Here is a 24395-nt window from a genome sequence, read left to right as displayed (position 1 = left end):
CTTCACTGTTCTATGAGGGGGAAAATTGCAGCAACAGTCCCCACGTAAGGAGTAGCGCACAAAACCTCACTAGAGGGGGGGCAACACCGGGTACAGTGCGCCCCCCTAAAAGAAAGCTAGAAGCATGACCAATAGCGGCAACCCAACCTTCACTTAACAACGCTAGAGGGTTGTCCAATGAAACAACAATTATAACAGGTTTCGATCAGTAGCAGCATGCGGGCGGCAAGCCACCGCAAGACAAATGAAAGCAAAAAGGACAGTACAAATCTGATTTCGAACAAGAGTAAGCACATACGGAGCAGGTTTCTTGCGCATACACTACAAATGGTGTAACCGGCTGGTTTATATCTACGACTCAGTACCCCGTCACGGGGCACAGCAAGGTTGAACATGCCACTCACAAACAGGGGGTAGATCATGGACAGCATGCTACAAGCTAAAGGTATCATAAACATGGCAGTCTTTCAAATTTCCAATGTGGTGGGAAACCACCTGTACAAAAGCCGGCATAAACACTTTTTGCACACCCGGACAGAGCCGACTATTGCAGTTTGAAGCCGGGCAGAGCCAACATACAAGCCAATGCATAGCTGCATCAGCCAGAAACAAAGGCCATGAAAAGGGGAACTTGTTGAAAGGGATCTCCAACTACAGGCAGCTGTCCAAAACGGAGCTTGCCAAATAATTCTGTGTACGCAGAATAAACACAGAACCCTGAACGGGGTTCAAAACAATGAGCAACTAAGGAAAACTGGTACTCAGGGGACCCAGTTGCAACAACACTATGGAGGTAGTTAAGCATGCAGGACACTTGGGGCTAGCTGCAAGGAGCCAGGTGAAGAAGGGGCGATGACACCAAAGTCACCACAGCAAGGTAAGTAAGAGAGCGAACAGCGAGCCAGCCCCACAAACAACTCAGAGAGCTGGAACAAACAGTTAAGACAGGACAAACAATCAAGCAGTCAGGTAACACAGCAAGCGGAATGATTTTTCGGCTTGCAATCCGCACTGGAGGGTGGTTCCAGAGCCCAGTCTATGCCATACCAACACAGCTAAACTGCCTCCATAAGTCCAAGGTCGCAACCCCCCCACATGGCAAACCCTCACAGAAAGACAAAGCGGGCCGTTAGCACAACTAACCCCATCCGGCCACACAAGTTAAAAACTTGGCCGGGTGATACCTCGGCCGTCACCTCTCACAAGGGCAATAAACCCAGTGCCACAGTTCAGGGGCAATATAAATACACATAGCCAAAGTGTGAGCCGAAGGTTTACAACAAACCCAGAAACTAAGGGCCAACAAACGAGAAGTGTTCCAGACCATCAGGACCACCCGCAACATACAGGTAGTACTCGAGCGTTTGACCAGCTTCCAGCGGTTCGAGGTGGCCCAGGCGGGAGAAGAAATATCACACAGATAACAGGGCAAACAAACACAACTAGGAGCCGAATAAAAGCCCAGGCTTGCCGCAGGCCAGCTAAGGTAACAGATGATATAGTTCCAAAACTTAGTCAACACCCTCCAAAACGGTACAGCTAGTCAGATAGCGAAGCAAATAGAGCGCTCATTGTGACATCAGGGCAGAGCTGGCTGACGCAATTTCAAACCCCGGCATGGCCAAACTCAGTCTTTCATTTTCCTCCAAGGTCGATAAATGAACACCACACAATGTGGGTAGTTAGCCGCGCGCAGATGCTAGAGGGTCCGTAGCGCCATATAAATAGCAAAAGCAGAACATGCGAGGCATGTGTTTACAGAACAGAATAGAAACGGACAACAAAAGGGGTAGCGGAAGATACAAGAGAATAAGGCAGAGGTTTTAAGACTCAAGGAAAGACCATTAACACACATGTAGCATCGCAAGTCAGGCACCCAGTACAGCAGGATGCCAGAGTCAGAGCGACACAGCCCACAAGGCAGCAAAAGGCACAGAGGAAAATACCAGCAAAGAAATAGAAGAAGACACAAAGCCAACAACCGAAGGCTGGGGCCTGAAAACTACAAGTAGCACTGAATCCAAAAACGGGTTCTACAAAAATAATAAGCAGTGAACAAAACACAGCACAACACAACAGGCCGATGCTCGAGGGCGGATGGCCAGAGTGCTGCAAATAGCACGGAACATGAAAACAGGTGCTACGAAATGAGCTGCAGTGGGGAACGAACACCACACAGCACAACAGGCTGACGCCAGAAGGCTGGGGTCAGGATGCTTTACATAAGCACCAAACCTAAAAAACGGTTCCAACATAGGTAAAAAGCAGTGCGGAATAAAACACCACACAGCGCAACAGGCCAACGCAGAAGGCCGGGGTGCTTTAAATAAGCACCGAACCAGAAAAACGGTTCCAACTTAAGTAAAAAGCAGTGCAGATAAACACCACACAGCACAACAGGTCAACGCCCGAGAGCGGGGGCCAGAGTGCTACAAGTAGCACGGAACCGGGAAACCGGGTGAACAAAATTGGCAAGCAGGGTGGGGAAAAAGCTCCACACAGCACAATGCAACAGGCCACCGAAAGGCCAAAGGCCAGGGCCAGGGAGCTACAACATAGCTCGGAACCAAAAAGGCAGGTACAATACAATAATTTGTTGACAAACAGGAGCTAACAGGGGTGGACCGTCCCTTAGAGGATCCGGTACATTCCACAAGGATTACCGATTCTCGGGGCACAGGGGGGAGTTACCCACCCATATAAGATAAAGGTGCCTGGGTTGTTGGATTCATTTTCCAGGGTCCGATTTGAGCAACTACACATGAGGCTACCCCACCCCTGTTCGCAAATTCACTCCAGGTGAGTTAAACACACAGCACAGACAAACAGAAACAGGGATAGATAATCAGGCCAACGCCACAGAGGGCCGGGCCACGCTTCTAGAAGCCTCAAACCTATACAAAGTTTTAAATAGATAAACAGGCCAACGCCACAAAGGCCGGGGCTAGAAAGCAGCGGGCAAATCTATGGCCAGCACAAGGTGCGGGCTCACACATAACTACAAACCAAACCCCTACAGGGGCTAACGCCGGGCACGATCAAGGGAATAGCCAAACTAAGGGAAACAGACTATGCAGCTAGGAAAGAACAAGCAACCACTTTTGGGGGAGACCTGGACAGCCGGTAACCCATCCAGGTCGTGGCAGCACGGGCCAGAGAGGATAACCTCTGGACCTGGTGCCCAAAAATAGGATATTGTTATGATATGCGATTATTGTTTATGTTCCCATAACCATATCTCTAACAATAAAATACTACGTCCTTTTATTGCCAACACTTGACAATATTGTTGTGATGTAATATTTCATGGGGAGGGCAAGGGCCGTAAGACATGACGCACACACCCCACAGCAACTAATGTAAGTCTGCTGCATATGGGTTCAACAGTTATGGGCAATGCCGCCGGGCCGCCCAAGGCAAGGCCAGGTAACTGTTGTTACATGGCAGCAGGGTTAGGAGAGGCGCAGCAGCCCTCCTACAGGGTCAGCGCCCCTCTCCTCCCCACAGATAAGGGAGACAGCAGTGTCTGGCGCATCAAAGCGCAGGAAGGGTGAGGTAATAAAAATACCTCACCCTTCCACGAGAATATATGTGTGCCTTGCACACATGAGAACCAGGCAGGGAACTACAAAGGGATGCCTCCCCCCCGGTCCCCTGGGAGTGGAGGGGGCCCCATTAGTCAGCTGCATGGCTGGCCTGGAGGGTTGGTGCACAGCCCCCCCACACATACTACAAAGACCCAAGGGGTGTCCTGGGTCCTATATAATGAGCTGCTTGCAGCTCCAAAAGCACAAACTGTTTGTGGACCCTGCACGGAGACCCAAACAGAATAGGGAAGTTTGCTGTGCTACTCAGCGTCTTCCTGCTCTTTTTCTTTTCCACCAAAACCCCCCACCCTAGAAAAAGGGGAGAAGTACAATGGAAAGAAACTCAGGACATCGTACGGTGACCACAACAAGTCGTGGGACAAGAAAGGCGGCACGGGCCAGAGGAGGTAACCTCTGGACCTGGTGCCCAAAAGTATGATATTATTATGATATGCGATTATTGTTTATGTTCCCCTAACCATATCTGTAACAATGAAATCCTACGGCCTTTTATTGCCAACACTTGACCATATTGTTGTGGTGTAATATTTCATGGGGAGGGCAAGGGACGTAAGACATGACGCACACACCCCACAACAACTAATGTAAGTCTGCTGCGTATGGGTTCAACAGTTATGCCCTGCGCTCTTAGCACTGCACGGGCCACGGTCTTGGCAGCAGGTGCACTTTAATGAAAAAGGTTTTCCCTTTTCTGTTAAAAATGCCGCAATTCCATGGAAGGGGGTTACCTGGAGGGCGCCACCCACACTGTCGGTCTCGGCACTCATTCAGGTGTGAACAAGTGAGGAAAAGAAAGTAGGAACGCTGTGGTTCATCAATGGTTTTGAAGAAGCTGTTTCTGTGGGAGAAATAGGTTCATCAAGAAGTGCATGGCAATGATAGGATAGGTTATTTATAATGCGCGTAATACCCTGCGGTTTCTAAGCGTGAAACCCGGGGATTGAACCTGTGTTGCTCCGTGTTTTGTTTTCAAGGCGAGCACGTTACCCCTGAGCTATCCGTCCGAGACTACACAGACAGCAGCACTCCATACGCTGTCGACTATGCAGCCTTAGATCTGTAACAGGAACATTTTAAATGCAGCTGCGAGACTCTCTTTTGAAGCACTTCTCCAAGACAACGGATGCGTACCTCATGCCTCCCTGACGCTCATTGTCAGCATGACATTTCAGCACGCTTGGATTGTAACATTACTGTAGCTGTACACGGTTCTTGCTGTCTTTTTTGATTTACTTAACAGTAGTTAACAATTGTGCAGAGCTCGCATTGACATTTGGTGCATCAGTCAATACACAATGCACACTTTGCCGTAATTTGAGACCCACTGTCTCAGCTTGTGAATTTATTGTAGTGTATTTCTTTATTTTTGTCCCGTCTCTAGTACAGTATTGGCTTTACACTATACTTAGGCTTTTTGTATTCCAGTAACATTTTCCCTTTAAAAAGTGTATCCAAAATGTCTAAAAATGCCAACTAATTTGCATCGCTTACCTTTCTACATATGGATTCCAATATTAAAATGAAATTGAAAATAAGGTCAGCACTGCCATCTAGCGGACAATTTTAGATAGTTTCATACTGAATCTGATCCACATTGAAATAAGACATGTTCTTCCCATGTATATGTATTTATTAAATGGCCCATGTATTTTTAAAAGTAGGCTTTTGAACTTAATTATTGGATTCCTGAAGCTAAAAGGTGGAAACACTTCATTTGGGGATTTGTCAGAGACGATCCAAATGGATACTTGATCAAAGGAAGCCTTGTATATCAATGATCCTCTATGAAACACTACTATGCTCAGGATCACTTGGTGAAATGGGTCAAGAAACCTCACTTATGTTCACATCATGCAAAGTTTTCATCAAAATGTCACTGTACATGTCCTTCAAAAGAATAGCAGAGTTCTGTGTTTCAATTGGGATCCCTAATTCCCTTCACATTAAATATCCAACTCTGTTTTGTGGTTACAGAATCTATGTTACGGTCCACTTAGTCAATATTAAAAAGTAGTATCTTAATTCACAACAACAGTTTTTCTAAATGGTTTCCCAATTCTTTGTCCTGTAGGCAACTTTGAATGTGAGTGGGCAGGTAAACCCGCCTCTGTCCCCCATGCACCTGGCCCCTCATCACTCGTAAATCATGATGTATGGTAACTCTGGGCAGTGCAGGTCACGGGCTCGTTGCAAAACCAATTCAAGCTCTTAGTTTGCCCCACGTCAGGCAACTGGAGCCCGTCATGTCCTTATTTGATTCTTTGCATGTTTGTGTAGTTTTCCATTCCCATTAGAAATTCAGGACTACAATTCCAAGAATGCAAAGAGATAACAAGGGCTCCATCATCATAATTTGTGGTTTTGTTTTGATTCAAAAGAGTTATACGTAACATACACACAGCAATAAAAGATACATGCGTGTCTACAATGGAAAAACACTGGTGTCTGTAATTGTTTTGAGGTAAACAATGGCTAATCACTGATGAACTTAGATTTTGAACAATTTTGAAAACCCTGGAAAACAAGCAGTAGAATTGGAAAGCACTGAAAACGGGTAGACTTAGCTATACTGTATCTCATAGAAACAAGAAACAATAAATACCTGAAAAGGTCACATAGAGTCAGAACTAAAGCACACCACGGGTTCTTGAATACCTAGGTGCTTGAAAGAACGTCCATTGCACGCCTTGACGGCTCCGTCAATGAAAGCGGTTAAATGTTCTGCTTACGGAACACATTCACTGGAGTCCCGTGTATTCTCTAGGTGATTGACTATTATATGGACCCTAAAAAAGCAGGGAATAAATAAGACAGTAACGTTTTCATCCAATGTATCTGTCATAAATTACAGGTGATGTTTGAGCTATTTCAGCTTCATTAACATGTTCAGGCGCCAGTACCCCGTCATATATGATTCTGGGCTCTACGCTGTTGATCATATGTTGCTATGACCAGTTTTTAATTCCTATGCAAGCTAATTCTCAGCACTGGGCAGGGGCCAGCCACGTATTAGGGACATTGATAAATGTGATTTTTCTGTCTTCCCTTTTAAACGAACGTTTTATTTCATCCAGGTGATACTGTTGACCACTGGCCCCACCTCTTCAAAACTACTATCTCCCAATTTGTGGATTTTGTGGCACCAACAATGATACAATGAACTTCCAGGGCCAAATGTAATCCTTGGTATTCTTCTAAATGAGGGCAAAATCCGAGGATGCATTAGCTAATCTTCCCATGGCTCCAGCTGAATGAAGAGAAAGGGTTGAAGAAGTTAAGTCAGCTCATGATTTACAGACCATTTTGCAACGTTAAACCATTTGAAATCTCTTTTTTAAAATGTTAAGCTTTCCTCAAACTATGTCTCTTCAGAGGGCATTGTACATTCATTGCCAAAATTACCCAAGATAAGCACTTACTTTTTTGAGAAAAGTAAATCATGGTTATCCAAGAGAAACTCAAACTAAACTACTCCTCTGTCAGGGTTCCTATTTTCTCTCCCAGATATATTGCAGCTTTGGAGATCTTTGGACCCATTATCTAAAATATCTGTCAATTTGAAACCTACAAGCATGCACTGGTTATATGATACAACTGAAATTCCTAAAAGAGTTATCGCTAGGATACCTAACTCCAACTGGGGTGTTGGTGAGTCTATCTTTGGCACAGTCAATCTTTTCAGCCTCCCTTAAAATAGGTGTGATATGCACTGACCTGAAGAAGCCATCTTTGGATCCTGATTTGTTGAGGAACTTTTCACCTATCACAAGTCTTCATTTAATGGGAAAATATCAGGAAACAGTAGTCTCTTCCTGATTCCTTCTCCAGAAGGATATGCTCCATTTGCTATCAAAAACTCAATCATAGTTCCATAGACAGCACAGTAAAGAATCTGTGATCCTTCAGATATGTATATTCAAGATCCTGGTCACTGGGGGCGCATGCTTATTGGAGCTACTTGAGTTATCTGCGGCCGTCAATGCGCTGAGTAATGAAGCTCTTAATGTATATTCTTGTCCGTATCAGAGTAGGGTCAAGTGTTAAAGTGGTTCCACGATTGCCTTTTTGATGGATTTCGAGCGGTCCAGGTTGGAACTGAAAGAACAAAAAGGGAAGTGAGTGGGCTCCACTTGATAGTAAAACCACGTATCTCCAGTGTTCAGAATTCTAAGCAAAAAGAAGATTCATTCAAACAATTTATATCCAAATATTCAAAAAGGAGCTGGCTGCGACGAATTTGGAGACACCCAAACTCAAAATACATGTGAAGCAGGAGACCAAGTGGAATACTAGGTCACACAGCCGCTCTCTATAGAACCCAGTCTGGGTATATGATTAGTTTAGATTACTGAGAATTCAATTTTCAAGTAAAAAAGAGATGTCTTTGGTTGATAAACGAAAAAAAACATTGAGGTTTGATTGTTTTTTCAAAACGATTTTATCAAAAATAATAGTCTCAAGAATGAGAAGTCACTAATATTCTCTTAGTGAGGAAGAATTTGCCACAATTGATTTATCAATCAGACCAAAATTACCAATGCATTTCGGAAATAGATTTCCTTCGTCAGGGCCAGTCTTAAGATAATACATACAAGTTCACAAAATGGAGAAAAAACAGTTCAAGTTCGTATAAAGCAACATATAAGTGTCATACATTATTGTAACAAAATTAGGAACATACCATTCAGTTGTAGTTTCAGAAGTGGATGGATAAGGTGAGAGCATGAGAGAAAAGAGAAAAATAATAACCATCATAAGACTCTGTTTACTGTAAGTATCAGATAGTAAAGCCAAATGAGAGAAACGTTTACCTGAGATTGATAGGTTGCATGCAGAGTGTGTGGCGAGGTTTGCTCATGGAGGCCATGTGCGGTCAAAAGCTGCCTGATAGAAATCAGCGCAGAACAACAGCCAGAAAAGTGTTGGCTGAAACCAGAAGAAATCCAAAGTTGTAAAGGGTTGAATTTGCGTTTAAAGTAAAAAATAGTGATGTGAAACAAGCTTACCGTGAGTGACACGGGAGTAGAGGAGTTCTCCTGTTGCCGGCTCGATTAAGACTGCGGCTATCGCATTGAAGCATTGGTAGGGCAACGCTTCCTTTAAATGACATGTGACCGCATAGCAGCCCGAATGGGCGCGCGGTCGAAATTGGAGACTGTAATCAAGCCAATGGGCTCGATTAGGATGATTATAGGTATTTATCTGGTCTCATGTGTGCTAATGGGGAATAATAGTGTGATAAAAATGAAAAACGAAAACAATTCAAGTTAAATGGAAATAGAAAAAATATTCAAATAAAAACTCAGGGGGGCGCTGTTGAGCGCCGTTCAAGATGGCCGCCTGAAGGTGACTCTCCGTGGCAGACAGGCTGCAAAATCCTTTTTTCGTGGCACTTCCCGCTCCTACACTCGTATCCTGAGCACACGACTCGACGGGGAATGGCTTGGGCTCCATCTGGTCCGAACCCCGAGAAGAAACGGAGCCGGGAACTGTGAGATCCGGACACCGTCTGTCTCTGCACCCCTCCCCCACCTGCGAGGCGGCTCACGCTGACGACCGGGCCCGACTGGGTTGAAGCGCCGGGCCTCTCTACTCACCGGAGCCGCCACCCGCCCCCGGCGGCGACCCTCGCCCGCCCCTGCTGAGACGGGCCGATCATCGAGGCCCCCTTTGGAGTCTTCATTCCGCCCTCCTCCCACGGAGGGTGGACACACTCGGCTGAAGCTGCTGCGGGCCTGCTCCTCCTCGGCCGCGGCTCTGCCCTCCGCCTCGTCCGGGGACAACACGCTGGAGGCTCTGCACGCCGTGGCCGCGCCGGCGAGGACCCCCCCCCTCTTGGCTCTACTGCGACCTGCGCCGTGGCTGGGCTCCCTGGGGCCCCGCTGCCCCCGGCGTGGGGTACACCGGAGGGGGCGTCGAGCTGCGGCGCACCCTTGTACACCTGGTGCCGTGCTCCCCCCCTGCCACACGACGCCGGTCCTCGGACCCAATAAGGTACGTGGAGGAGGGACGCTCCCTGGGTTGCGCCGCGTCCGGGTGCCGCCGAGGCCGGACTCCTGGACGCGAGGGGGCACCCCGCAGTTACAGGGACCTCCACCCATCACGGCCGAGGAGCCTCCGGTTCTACTTCTCTCAGGCGCCCACCCCGCTCTGTGGACCTGCTTGCACTTGTGATACCTACTGGGGGGATCCCGGTACCATCCACGTCTCGGCTCTGGCGGGCCTCTTGTCCGGGGGACCGCCGCTGCCTGCGTTCCACGAATACGGCCCTGAACCACAGCCCACTCACCGCACCGGCAGTTTATAAGACTGAGTGGGCTCTTCCCCATCTCGCCCGGATAGCCACATCTGGAACGTCGCTTCTGTGGTAGCCACCACACGTCACTGCTCACCACTCCTGCGTTTGCCTACACCCGAGCTCCTCGGATCGCGCCCTTCATATCATCTGGAGCTGACTGACCCCTCGCAGGCTACATCGGCAGTCACAAGCTTTACGCACACGTTGCCGCTGCCACTTGCCTCCCCCCGCTCCTCACCATACCTTGCACGCTCCTCAGCGGGTTGTACGGGTTGAGCTCCTCAGCTCTCTCTCCTTGAGCCGCTGTGCTCCCCCTCTCATACCACTGAAACTCAACGCCGCCACTATGACCAAGGGAGCTGCAAAGAGACAGGGCTCCATCAATATGTTTGCGAAACCACCGGCGAGATCATCGGAGGAGGCCGCCGACCTAGCCCCCACTGCGTCATCATCCGCCACAGCTCCGGAGTCCCAAAACATGATGGACTTTATCCGGGAGGGCTTCTCCTCACTCCACTCCAAACTGGACGACATGAACGGCACTATATCTTCTATCAAAGCCCACATTGAGAGGACAGATAGCCGGGTGGCGGAGGTCGAGACACGAGTGAGTTCCGCTGAGGATGCACTGGGCTCCCTACGCTCTGAGGTCGTCGCTCTTTCCAACCGAGTCCTGGAGGTGGGGAAAAAGAACGAGGATTTGGAATCCCGATCAAGACGCAATAACCTCCGAATTATAGGGGTCCCTGAGAATGAGATCCATGAATCAATGGAAGACTTTGTTGAACACACATTGCTGGCTCTCCTAGATTCTCCCAAACTCTCCCCGCAGTTCACTATAGAGCGTGCACATCGTGCTCTGACGGCTAAACCCAAACCTGGTGCTCCTCCTCGTCCCATCATAGCCCGTGTGTTGAATTTTCGCGACCGCGATGCCCTCCTTAGGGCCGCGAGACTCAAGGGCGAGCTCTTACTGGACGGCGCAAGGATCCATCTCTACCCAGACTTTTCAATAGCTGTCCAGCGCGAACGCAAGTCCTTTCTAGCAGTAAAGCGCAGGCTGCGTGATCATTCAATCAAATACGCAATGCTCTATCCTGCCAAACTTCGCATAGAACATGCCAACCGGGTGTTCTTTTTCACACTCCCGGAGGAGGCCTCCAGATTCCTGGACGAACAGTTCCCGGGCTGACCTCCCCCCCCCTCTGATCATGGCTAGGGGTTCTTTTCGAGCCTATTGTGGAGGGACCAGGCTCGGTCATTACCTTACTCTGGAACCACGCTGTTTCTTAGTTCTGCACTCTGCTCTGATGGTTTCTCTTATATGGTTATGTGCCACATCAATATGTGCAAACTCTCCGTTCAAGCTACGTGCAAATTTTCATTGCTGGCACCTTAAGTTTCACATTGACCTGCCATGCCCGGAGAGACACGGCCAATCCGGCCTACAGCCCCCCCAGGCGCTGATGCCTTTGGTTTGGTTTTTGTTGAGGGGGTTTGGGATCGCCATCCCTCTGTTTGGGGGAGGGATGTGGGAGGGGGTGGGTCATGTTGGGGGTTATGTTATAAAAAGCTTGGTGTTGGCAGCAGGGACGGACAGCAGGGTGATACTCAAAGACTGGCACTGCAGGAAAGCTAATCTGACCTACAGGTCAGGGATACTCTACTGGATCCGGCATAAATGTCTGAGGGTGACGTGACTTTTATGAGCTGGAATGTGCGGGGGTTGGGTAATTACAAGAAGATGAGGCAGCTCCAGCTGCAGGCTGAGCGCCACGGGTCCAAGGTCCTTTTCCTGCAGGAGACACATGCCCGCACGGAACAATGCATGAAATTCGCCAAAACATGGGGCCCTCATAGATTTTTCATCAACTTTTCTTCCCAAAGCCGCGGGGTAATGACCCTCATACATAAGAGCCTCAAGTTCACTCTTATCTCTTCAAAAATAGACCCTCAGGGTAGATATGTTTTGTTGCATGCCACACTTCAAAATAGGGAGGTTGTCCTGCTAAACATTTATGGTCCCAATATAGATGACCCGGATTTCTACACTCAGGTCACGTCTCTCCTCGATGGATTCCCCCTTATTCCCATCCTATGGGGGGGTGATTTCAACATAATTTTTGATGTAACCCTTGACAGATCTGGGTCCAGACCCCGCCAGCTTTCCAGAGCGGCCTATGCTGCACTGTCATCCCTACCCCGTCTCGCTATGGTTGATGCATGGAGGTTCTTCTACCCGGATTCTCGAATCTATTCCTTCTACTCCTCAGTCCATGATTCCTATTCCCGCATCGATAGATGGGTGATCTCCAATGAGTTGGTTAAGAATGTCCTACAACTGACGATCCTCCCCAGAACCCTGTCTGATCCCTCTCCTGTTACCATCACTGTGAGTTGGGGCCCGGATCCTGGTCGAACCCGTCGTTGGAGGCTGAAACCCCTTTCCCTTCTAGACCCGGAGTTCAGTTCTGACCTCGAGGTGTCTATCGAGGAGTTTTTCGAGACAAATACAGGCTCAGTAACATCACAGGCTACCTTATGGGAGTCCTTCAAGGTCTATATTAGAGGGATGGCACTGTCGAAGGAGAGTGGGATTCTTAAGTCGATCCGTGGGGCTCTCACCGAGAGTGAATCTAAATTATCGATCCTTGAGACCAAATGCTCGCTACACTCCACCCCGGGGACCCTGGCGGAGATCGGGGTGGAGCTGGACACGTTCTGGTCCCTTGCGGAGTGCGAACAAACATTTTTGGATAACCCTGGCATGGCAAGGAGATACGGAGAGGGCGAGCGCCCTGGCCGATTTCTAGCGAGGCTGCTCCGCCATGAGACGGGGGCCCCGCGTATACTTGGGATCGAGAGGCCGGATGGCTCCATGGCGGTCACCTCACAGGACATTAACACGGAATTCTTTACATTCTATGAAACCCTATATTCCAACTCCGATGAGGTGCCGGTGACGGAGATCGATTCCTTTCTTGATTCTCTCCCCCTATCTACTCTCTCCTCGGAGGCCGCGGGCTCCCTGGACTCTCCACTCACGCTGGAGGAGCTTTCCGACGCTGTGGACTCCCTGTCCTCGGGGAAGGCTCCCGGCTCGGATGGTATCCCAGTCGAATTTTATAAGCGCTACAAGCCATTGCTACTCCCTCACCTGATGGCGCTCTGGGATGAATCGGTTGAGGCTGGTGCTTTTCCCCCTTCACTCCGGGAAGCCACAATTACAGTACTACTTAAATCGGGTAAATCCCCCACGCACTGCGGCTCGTACCGCCCGCTGTCACTTATCAATTGTGATGTAAAAATACATGCCAAGGCTCTGGCGCTTCGCTTAGCTCCCTTTCTACCATCTATTATCCACCCGGATCAGGGGGGCTTTATCCCGGGTCGCTCCACCTCTCTGAACCTTAGGCGCCTCTTCAACATACTTAACAGAATTCACCCCGAGACACAAGCGGTGGCTGCCATTCTCGACATGCAAAAGGCGTTTGACTCCGTTTCATGGCGGTATCTGTGGCGGGTCCTTGTGAACTGTAAATTTGGTCCCTCATTTCTCTCATGGGTTAAATTGCTGTACTCGGCTCCTGTGGCCAGGGTTCGCTCTGACGACCGTTGTTCCCCTCTCTTTGAGATCGCCAGGGGGACGAGACAGGGTTGCCCTTTTTCTCCCCTGATCTTCGCCATAGCGATAGAGCCCTTCGCTGATATGCTCCGCCAATTTCACGCACATAGAGGTCTTCGTACCGCGGGCCACGCGGACATAGTGTCACTATACGCGGACGATGCATTGCTGTTTATACGTTCTCCCTCTTCCAATTTAGCCCCAATATTGGAAGACGTCAGGCTCTTTGGCCGAATCTCGGGCCTTAAGGTGAATTGTTCGAAATCCACACTTTTCCCACTTACAGAATGCACCCTCCCCCCTCCTGACACCCAGGGGTTCACATGGGCCCAGTCTACTGTTACTTACTTGGGGATTGAGGTGACACGCCACCGAGCCTCGACTTTTCACGAAAACTACCAGAAATATCTTACACACCTGTCATCCAAAGTTCGGATCTGGGACAAACTCCCGATATCCCTTGCAGGCAGAATAGGCCTACTGAAAATGGTGGTGTTGCCCCAGCTACTATACAGGTTCACCAACATTCCCGTGTGGCCAGGAGGGGACTTCTTCAGCGAATTGACTCGTACAATCAACACATTTCTCTGGCACTCGGGCGCGGTCCGTCTTAAACTCGAAACCTTGTCCACCCCTATGATATACGGGGGCTTTGGTGCTCCTGACTTCCTGAAATACTGGCTGGTATCCCAAATGCAATACGCATCCCACTGGTTTAGCATAGAGGACTCCCCCCCCACACGTCAAGCTCGAGAAGCTTGCGGTCTGCGACCGCGATATCCGCTCCTTGGTGATACAACCCGTCCCCCTGGCGCTGGACTCACAGAGCCCAGTCGCCTGCACATCCTTGGCATTAGCAAAAACATGGAAGCTGTCTGGCACTGTTTATACCTTCCACGGCAACCTCTCTCTCTGGAACTTCTTCCCCGGGGTCCTACGGGTATCACCTGCTATGGTTCGACGCTGGGCCGGGGCGGGATACGAGCTGATGCGCGATGTGTTTGACCGGGGTATATTTATTGAATGGCCCGACCTCCCATTGCCCTTGAGAACTGGCCAGTGCGTATGGCTCCAATACTCATCCCTTCGCAGGTTCCTCAAACGCCACTACCAGATGTTTCCAGCACTACCACCTGACGACCCTATCATTGAGGAACTCACCTCCCCCTCACCCACTAGAGGTAAAATATCCAGATTATACACTATGCTGCAGTCAAGATCCATCCCAGATTTCTCTAAACTGAAGCGAGCATGGGAGGCGGACCTGGGTGTTGAAATGTCCGACGAGCGCTGGGCACACGTCTGTGACCGCATACATCGTGTGTCTTTCAACTCTCGTTCAAGCTGATTCAGTTTAAAGTTTTACACAGGTTTCACTTCACCCCGATCAGATTGCACCGCATATCCAATGTTAACCCGTCTAGCTGCCCCAGATGCGGTCAAGACTCAGCTGATTACATCCACATGACTTGGTCCTGTCCCCGCATCTCACAGTTTTGGGAGGCAGTCTGCTCGACGCTGTCTGCTATGCTCGACCACCCCATCAGTCCCTCCCCGATGGTCTGTCTCTTTCACGACCTCCCAGGCCTCTCCCGGAATTCCAGGAAACTTGCCGGCCTCTGCATGCTTCTCGCAGTACGTTCCATCCTACTTTGCTGGCTTCGCTCCTCACCTCCCACACATGCCCAATGGCTAAGGGCGGTCACATGGGCCTCGGACACAGAGGAAGCCAGGTCTCACCTACAGCCTACCCACTCCAGGCCCAGGAATATCTGGCTTAGATTCCGATCCTACATGTCGGATCTGAGTACGACATCGGACACGTCCTCCCCAGCAGTTTCTCCTCGCCCTCACGGGGCCTCACCCCTCACATAGCACCCGGCCATTTCGCTCATGTCCTCAAAAATGCCTAATGTTTATGTTTATATCGTAATGTAACTACTGTATGTCTGCTTTGCATATAATGAGCTTACACTGTATTTTCCTGGCGCTGTTCGCCCATGTTTTGCTGCCACGCTAAATGAATAAAAAGAAGTTTAAAAAAAAAAAAAAAAAAAACTCAACAGAGAGTAGTAACCTGTGAGAATAAATACAGTAACAGATGAATGGTGAAAAGACTATGTATGGAAATAAAGCACAGTGTTAATGTTGTAACTCTGCTGCCGTTGGCGACGTCATGGGGCGGCACCATTGATCCTAGACGCATGGTCCAGGATGTGCAGCAGTGACATTGATGATTCATAAAAGTAGTCTCAGCCAGAGTAAATATTTGTGTCTATCTTCAACATTATACATTGATATACACCCCTGCTGTGAGTGGTGTCGTCAACAGATGGCACCTTGGGTCCCAGACAACGTGTCCAGGAAATACAGCAGGGTAGTCAGTAGGTCCACTATCTATTGGTACAAAGAATATCGTGCAGTGATGGCATTCTGTACAGTGTTAACAAGGAACATAACAATTAAAGCAGTAGAAATACAGGATCGTAAGAAACAATGATAATTAATTTCTTCGTTGATTCCATTGGGAGTTAGGCTACCAAGCTTGTCGATCCAAAAAGTCTCTGCGGTTGAGCCACTGGTTCAAGTCTTCATGTGGATTGTTTTTTGTAAGTACTTCCAAAATCACGAATCTTATCTGTCAGGTTATGTCCATTTTCGACCCAGTGACGTGATACACCAGAGTTTATGTTTGCATTCCTAAAAAGATTCTCCTCAAAACCTACGGAACCTGTGACAGTATTAACACTATTTATGGCATCAAATGCCCGTGTGGAAAATTCTACGTGGGAATATCCACAAGAACAGCCAAAACAAGGTGGAATGAACACCGGTCTTGCATTAGGAATGCAAACATAAACTTGGCTGTATCACGTCACTGGGTCGAAAATGGACATAACCTGACACAGATAAGATTTGTGATTTTGGAGGTACTTACAAAAAACAATCCACATGAAGACTTGAGCCAGCGGCTCAACCGCAGAGAAACTTTTTGGATCGACAAGCTTGGTAGCCTAACTCCCAATGGAATCAACGAAGAAATTAATTATCATTGTTTCTTATGATCTGGTATTTTTACTGCTTGAATTGTTATGTACCTTGTTAACACTGTACAGAATGCCATCACTGCACGATATTCTTCGTACCAATAGATAGTGGTCCTACTGACTACCCTGCTGTATTTCCTGGACACGTTGTCTGGGACCCAAGGTGCCGTCTGTTGACAACACCACTCACAGCAGGGGTGTATATCAATGTATAATGTTGAAGATAGACACAAATATTTACTCTGACTGAGACTACTTTTATGAATCATCAATGTCACTGCTGCACATCCTGGACCATGCATCTAGGATCAATGGTGCCGCCCCATGACGTCACCAACGGCAGCAGAGTTATAACATTAACACTGGGCCTCATCACGACCCTGGCGCTAAGTGAAAAACGATGGCGGTAAATGGTTACCGCCATCTTTTTCCGCCAGGTCCGATCATGACATGTGACCGTTAACTACGATGCCATTAGCGGCATCGTAGTCAACGCTGCCGCTAACTGCGACAAGGGTCCGCGCCCGCGCCCGCCCACACCGTACTTAGCGCCATGGCGGAAAGTTACGCAAATCCCGACCCAAGCGGACATGCACCTAACGCCATCACCCAGCCCGTTAAGTACCTTACCACCATGGTGCTAACAACGCCATCGCGAACCAACCGTAAAGGGCCATGTTAAGTGAATGCAGCTGCCACAGGTGCACTGAAACAGCACAGGTGAAGGCAATACAGACTCAGGAAGTACAAAAAGAGCCCACCCCACCCCTTCCCACACCCAGACACACTCCACAATGATACCAATTCGAATGGCAATGTTGGGGCTGGAGGACCTGATAGCAATGCATGTGCTACAACAGCAACAACAACAACAACAACTACTACAACAGCAACAACACCAGGCAGCACAGAGGAGACGCAGGAGGAGAAGGAGGGCAAGGCAGGCCCAGCAAGCCCCACCTGCACAGCCAGTGCCACCACGCAGGCAGCCCCCAATCCCACGCATCAGAGCCAATCCATTCAACCTCACTGCTGAGCAGATCCACACCCTGTACCGTTTGGACCGGGACACCATCACCGCCATCGTAGACATGACACACAACGACATCGTCAGCATGATAGAAAGTCCAACCGCCATCCCCCCCTACTGAAGGTAGTGGCTGTACTCCACTTCCTGGCCACAGGCAGCTACCAGCACACAGTGGGGCACCTGCATGGCATTTCACAACCATTATTCTCGCAAACACTCATCCAAGTGCTCGATGCCCTCCTCAAGCACACAGACAACCACATCTCATTACCACGGACTGCACAGGAGATAGCTAACACCAAAGTGGGTTTCCATGCACTAGCCGGCATACCCGGTTGCATTGGTGCCATCGACTGCACCCATGTGGAATTGGTGGTTCCACGTGCCGTGGAGGTACCGTACCGCAACCGGAAACAGTTCCACTCAATCAACGTGCAAATGGTCTGTGACTCCAACAAGATCATCACACATTGTTGTGCCCGATTCCCCGGATCAACCCATGATTCCATGGTCCTGAGGAACTCCACAATACCACGCTACATGGAGCAACATGCAGGCCCAAGATCCTGGCTACTCGGTGAGTCCAATGTAATGGAAGTGGGCAGGTGAATGACGTACCGATGCATACTCCACCTGGCAGAAAGGGGGGGGGAATGCATACTCCACCTGGCTGAAAGGGGGGGGGATGCATACTCCACCTGGATGAAAGGGGGGGATGCATACTCCACCTGGCTGAAAGGGGGGGGGATGCATACTCCACCTGTCTGTGAGTAACACGGAGATCGGAGACAGAGGATGGGCACTTACAATGCACACAACCCCTCTGCATACATTGGGTGATGGCATGCAAAACAGGCCATGGAAGCCATGAGCATATACAGGTAGCATTGTGTGAATAAATTAGGTCATGTAGATGTGAGCCAAATTAACAGTTGGAAGCAAGCCATGATGGAACATCATGTTCCTGATCAGACAACATGACTGACACATACATTCTCGCCTACATACAGGTGATGCTGGCTATCCCCTGAAGAGTTGGCTCCTTACACCAGTCCGGAACCCGCAGAACCAGCACGAGGAGGACTTCAACCGTGCACATACACGTACTCGTGTGGTCATAGAGCAGACATTCGGCCTATTGAAGGCACGGTTCCGAAGCCTCAGTAGGTCTGGTGGGGCACTCCTGTATGGCCATGAGAAGGTGGCAAAGATCGTCATGGCATGTGTAATGCTACACAATATGTGCGTCAGGCAGAATGTGCCCCTGCCCCCTGACGCAGAACTACAACCACCTGACGATGAGGATGAGGAGGGAGCAGATGGGGCGGCACCCCATGGAGGAGGTGATGCACAGGAGGGGCGTGCAATGCGCCAAACTATCATCGACCACTGCTTCTAGCACACATGGCTGGTGTGTGTCATATGGTGACTGCACTTGGGGCACTGTGTGGCACCGGGACATGCACACTGTGGACTGTACACCAATAAAGCACACATGCGCAAAGAAAAAATCAACACACTCTGGGTTTTTTTTCAAGGTAAAAGTGTATTCAAGACATGGAACGTTGTGACCCACCACCTCCCACCTCCCCCCTGCACACACACCCCCCCCAAACTCCCCCCTTAACTCCCCAACACACCTCCCCGCCACCCCCCTGCACACCCCAACACACCCACTCCCCCCTCCACCCTCCCCCCCCCTGGAATCCCAACAAAGGTGTGAGTTAGTCTGTGCAGCAGTGTCAGAAGTAGGATTCCTACACTGTCCGGCCACTATTGGCAGCCCCCTCCACTGGCCCCCGGGGCACCCCTGCCTGTGCTGCGGAGGTTCCTCCCCGATCGGCGGATGGGGCTGCTCGGTGTCGAGCTGGCAACCGAGGAGGATCCTGCCTGCTCATTTGGACGCATGGCCCGTATTGTCTGCACAAGGTCAGTGATGGCGTGCCGCACAGCAGCTAGTTCCGCGCAGATGTCCTTTGTGGACGACTCTATAGCTGCCTTCACTGTCTCTGCACATTTCTCCATTGCTGCACATGACCCCCCACATTCAGCAACATGTTCTTCGAGCAGCGAGGAAAGTTGCTGCTGCCGGGTGGCAATCGCCTCCAGAGAATGGTTGGTATTCTGGCCCATGGCTAATGGCAGTGGTATTCCCATTGGGCTGATCTGCCCCTGCAGCGGGGATGGAGTGGCTGGCCAATCGTCATCCTCTGGCTGACCCTGTGTGGCATCCGCATGCGGGCTGCTTAGGGACAGGTAGGGGGAATGAGGGTGGCCTGTGGGGCTTCTGACATCACTCTCCTCAAAGATCCCTGCTTCGCTGTCGGAGGAGGCAGCAATGGCAGCAGTTTCCCCAATTGTGCTGCTTGCAGCAGAGGCTGTGGCTTCTGTGGGCATGATTTGTGTGATGTCTGCTGCTGCTGCTGCTGCTGTACTGCCTGCTGGGGTGGCTGTCTGTGCCCTGTCCTGTTTCCCTTGCATGGATTTTGGCTGCTGTGGGGTTTTCCTCGGGAGGGCAGAGGTGGAGGGTTGTGGTGTTGGCACAGTTGGCCTGGCCCTCTTGGTGGGTGTGGAGGCAGTGGTGTCCTCTTCCTCAAGGTCGGAATTTGAGCCTGTGGTGGGACAGAGGAGGGAGAGTGTTATTGATGGGTCTGCGGACATTGGCCGGGCATTGTGGCGACTGGCATCTTATCAGTTAGTACATGTGGCACATTTCATGCAGGGGAAAAAAGTTGTCTCCCTTTTGTGTGGAAGTAGCATGGAGGTATGTGGGTGGCTGCAGTTAGGGTGTGCATACTGCATGTGTACAGGGTGCAGATCGGATGTATCTGTGGGCAGTCTCCGGCTGATGTGTTGCATTTACACTATGGGCCAACATTGTACTTCACATGAATGGACTTAGGTGAGATTTGCATGCCTTGATTTGAGCCACTTACCTGCATCGCCCGATGTCGGGGCTCCTCTCTCCATTCCTCCTACTCCTTCAATGCTCTGCATTCCGATTGTGGAGGCACAGATTTCCTCCCATGGCTGCAATTTTATAGGGGACTCCGATCCTCCCCCAGTTGCCATTGCCAGGTTCATGTTAGCTGATAGTATGCTCCTGACTCTGAGCCGGAGATCGTCCCACCGCTTGCGGCACTGTTTGACATTGCGGGGTGTTGTTCCCACGGCACTGACCCGCTGAGCTACCAGTGCCCATATGGCCTTCTTCTTGGATATGGCCGGTCTTGTCAGTTGGTTGGAGAATACCACTGCAGCGTTCTCCTGGATGGTCTCCGCTAGCATGGTAAGCTCCTCTCTGGAGAAGCGGTCTTGCCGCTGGCGGTCACAGGCTTTTTTCACAACTTTAGGCATCTTCCTGCAGGTAGAAGGTTGAAGCCGGTATTTGCGGGGTCTCAGGCTCGGATGTCCAGTGGTTTCGGAGGATGGCAATGGATTGTGTTTTTAAAGATGGCCGCCGTGCTCTTTCCCGTTCCGCCGCGGTGACGCTACTTCCGGTTCCGCTTATCTACGGTCAACGCTAATTGCGGTGACCGCTAACTACGGTCACCGCTATGTACGGCGGTGGCGGTGGTGCACCTTGCGCCGCATACGATGCCGGTAGGTGCCGTTTTGGGGGCACTACCGCCATGGCGCAGTTTACATTACCGCCATGGCGTAATGCTCGTGCGCGATGGGTCGTAATGTGGCGCCCTTTACGCCATCGTCCCACGGCGTTAACGTTCATTACGCCATGGCGGTAATGACGGCGGATTACCGCCAGGGTCGTAATGAGGCCCACTGTGCTTTATTTCCATACATAGGGCCTCATCACGACCCTGGCGCTAAGTGAAAAACGATGGCGGTAAATGGTTACCGCCATCTTTTTCCGCCAGGTCCGATCATGACATGTGACCGTTAACTACGATGCCATTAGCGGCATCGTAGTCAACGCTGCCGCTAACTGCGACAAGGGTCCGCGCCCGCGCCCGCCCACACCGTACTTAGCGCCATGGCGGAAAGTTACGCAAATCCCGACCCAAGCGGACATGCACCTAACGCCATCACCCAGCCCGTTAAGTACCTTACCACCATGGTGCTAACAACGCCATCGCGAACCAACCGTAAAGGGCCATGTTAAGTGAATGCAGCTGCCACAGGTGCACTGAAACAGCACAGGTGAAGGCAATACAGACTCAGGAAGTACAAAAAGAGCCCACCCCACCCCTTCCCACACCCAGACACACTCCACAATGATACCAATTCGAATGGCAATGTTGGGGCTGGAGGACCTGATAGCAATGCATGTGCTACAACAGCAACAACAACAACAACAACTACTACAACAGCAACAACACCAGGCAGCACAGAGGAGACGCAGGAGGAGAAGGAGGGCAAGGCAGGCCCAGCAAGCCCCACCTGCACAGCCAGTGCCACCACGCAGGCAGCCCCCAATCCCACGCATCAGAGCCAATCCATTCAACCTCACTGCTGAGCAGATCCACACCCTGTACCGTTTGGACCGGGACACCATCACCGCCATCGTAGACATGACACACAACGACATCGTCAGCATGATAGAAAGTCCAACCGCCATCCCCCCCCTACTGAAGGTAGTGGCTGTACTCCACTTCCTGGCCACAGGCAGCTACCAGCACACAGTGGGGCACCTGCATGGCATTTCACAACCATTATTCTCGCAAACACTCATCCAAGTGCTCGATGCCCTCCTCAAGCACACAGACAACCACATCTCATTACCACGGACTGCACAGGAGATAGCTAACACCAAAGTGGGTTTCCATGCACTAGCCGGCATACCCGGTTGCATTGGTGCCATCGACTGCACCCATGTGGAATTGGTGGTTCCACGTGCCGTGGAGGTACCGTACCGCAACCGGAAACAGTTCCACTCAATCAACGTGCAAATGGTCTGTGACTCCAACAAGATCATCACACATTGTTGTGCCCGATTCCCCGGATCAACCCATGATTCCATGGTCCTGAGGAACTCCACAATACCACGCTACATGGAGCAACATGCAGGCCCAAGATCCTGGCTACTCGGTGAGTCCAATGTAATGGAAGTGGGCAGGTGAATGACGTACCGATGCATACTCCACCTGGCAGAAAGGGGGGGGGGAATGCATACTCCACCTGGCTGAAAGGGGGGGGGATGCATACTCCACCTGGATGAAAGGGGGGGGGATGCATACTCCACCTGGCTGAAAGGGGGGGGGGATGCATACTCCACCTGGCTGAAAGGGGGGGGGGATGCATACTCCACCTGTCTGTGAGTAACACGGAGATCGGAGACAGAGGATGGGCACTTACAATGCACACAACCCCTCTGCATACATTGGGTGATGGCATGCAAAACAGGCCATGGAAGCCATGAGCATATACAGGTAGCATTGTGTGAATAAATTAGGTCATGTAGATGTGAGCCAAATTAACAGTTGGAAGCAAGCCATGATGGAACATCATGTTCCTGATCAGACAACATGACTGACACATACATTCTCGCCTACATACAGGTGATGCTGGCTATCCCCTGAAGAGTTGGCTCCTTACACCAGTCCGGAACCCGCAGAACCAGCACGAGGAGGACTTCAACCGTGCACATACACGTACTCGTGTGGTCATAGAGCAGACATTCGGCCTATTGAAGGCACGGTTCCGAAGCCTCAGTAGGTCTGGTGGGGCACTCCTGTATGGCCATGAGAAGGTGGCAAAGATCGTCATGGCATGTGTAATGCTACACAATATGTGCGTCAGGCAGAATGTGCCCCTGCCCCCTGACGCAGAACTACAACCACCTGACGATGAGGATGAGGAGGGAGCAGATGGGGCGGCACCCCATGGAGGAGGCGATGCACAGGAGGGGCGTGCAATGCGCCAAACTATCATCGACCACTGCTTCTAGCACACATGGCTGGTGTGTGTCATATGGTGACTGCACTTGGGGCACTGTGTGGCACCGGGACATGCACACTGTGGACTGTACACCAATAAAGCACACATGCGCAAAGAAAAAATCAACACACTCTGGGTTTTTTTTCAAGGTAAAAGTGTATTCAAGACATGGAACGTTGTGACCCACCACCTCCCACCTCCCCCCTGCACACACACCCCCCCCAAACTCCCCCCTTAACTCCCCAACACACCTCCCCGCCACCCCCCTGCACACCCCAACACACCCACTCCCCCCTCCACCCTCCCCCCCCCCTGGAATCCCAACAAAGGTGTGAGTTAGTCTGTGCAGCAGTGTCAGAAGTAGGATTCCTACACTGTCCGGCCACTATTGGCAGCCCCCTCCACTGGCCCCCGGGGCACCCCTGCCTGTGCTGCGGAGGTTCCTCCCCGATCGGCGGATGGGGCTGCTCGGTGTCGAGCTGGCAACCCAGGAGGATCCTGCCTGCTCATTTGGACGCATGGCCCGTATTGTCTGCACAAGGTCAGTGATGGCGTGCCGCACAGCAGCTAGTTCCGCGCAGATGTCCTTTGTGGACGACTCTATAGCTGCCTTCACTGTCTCTGCACATTTCTCCATTGCTGCACATGACCCCCCACATTCAGCAACATGTTCTTCGAGCAGCGAGGAAAGTTGCTGCTGCCGGGTGGCAATCGCCTCCAGAGAATGGTTGGTATTCTGGCCCATGGCTAATGGCAGTGGTATTCCCATTGGGCTGATCTGCCCCTGCAGCGGGGATGGAGTGGCTGGCCAATCGTCATCCTCTGGCTGACCCTGTGTGGCATCCGCATGCGGGCTGCTTAGGGACAGGTAGGGGGAATGAGGGTGGCC

General features: G+C 50.7%; 1 protein-coding gene and 1 long non-coding RNA gene across 8 annotated transcripts in view; one reads left to right on the top strand and one right to left on the bottom strand.

The window, feature by feature from the left end:
• SLC4A9 (solute carrier family 4 member 9) overlaps nucleotides 1-24395 on the top strand; it is a 1170242-nt gene that overhangs the window by 912249 nt on the left and 233598 nt on the right. The window lies entirely within an intron of this gene.
• The window catches only part of LOC138581378 (uncharacterized), a 229543-nt gene that overhangs the window by 33970 nt on the left and 171178 nt on the right, over nucleotides 1-24395 (bottom strand). For 2 of the 3 annotated variants that reach the window (XR_011304540.1, XR_011304542.1), the window contains exons 3-4: nucleotides 7323-7703; nucleotides 6211-6855 (exon numbers count right to left, since the gene is read on the bottom strand). This is a non-coding gene — a long non-coding RNA (uncharacterized lncRNA). The remainder of the gene's footprint in view (nucleotides 1-6210; nucleotides 6856-7322; nucleotides 7704-24395) is intronic. The other variant, XR_011304541.1, reaches the window with a different exon arrangement.

Source organism: Ambystoma mexicanum, chromosome 3p, assembly GCF_040938575.1.
Source record: "Ambystoma mexicanum isolate Mex_15411 chromosome 3p, UKY_AmexF1_1, whole genome shotgun sequence".
In the NCBI taxonomy this organism is placed as follows: Eukaryota; Metazoa; Chordata; class Amphibia; order Caudata; family Ambystomatidae; genus Ambystoma; species Ambystoma mexicanum.
Note: the sequence above shows the minus strand (reverse complement) of the source record. Positions and strands in the feature narration are given on the sequence as shown.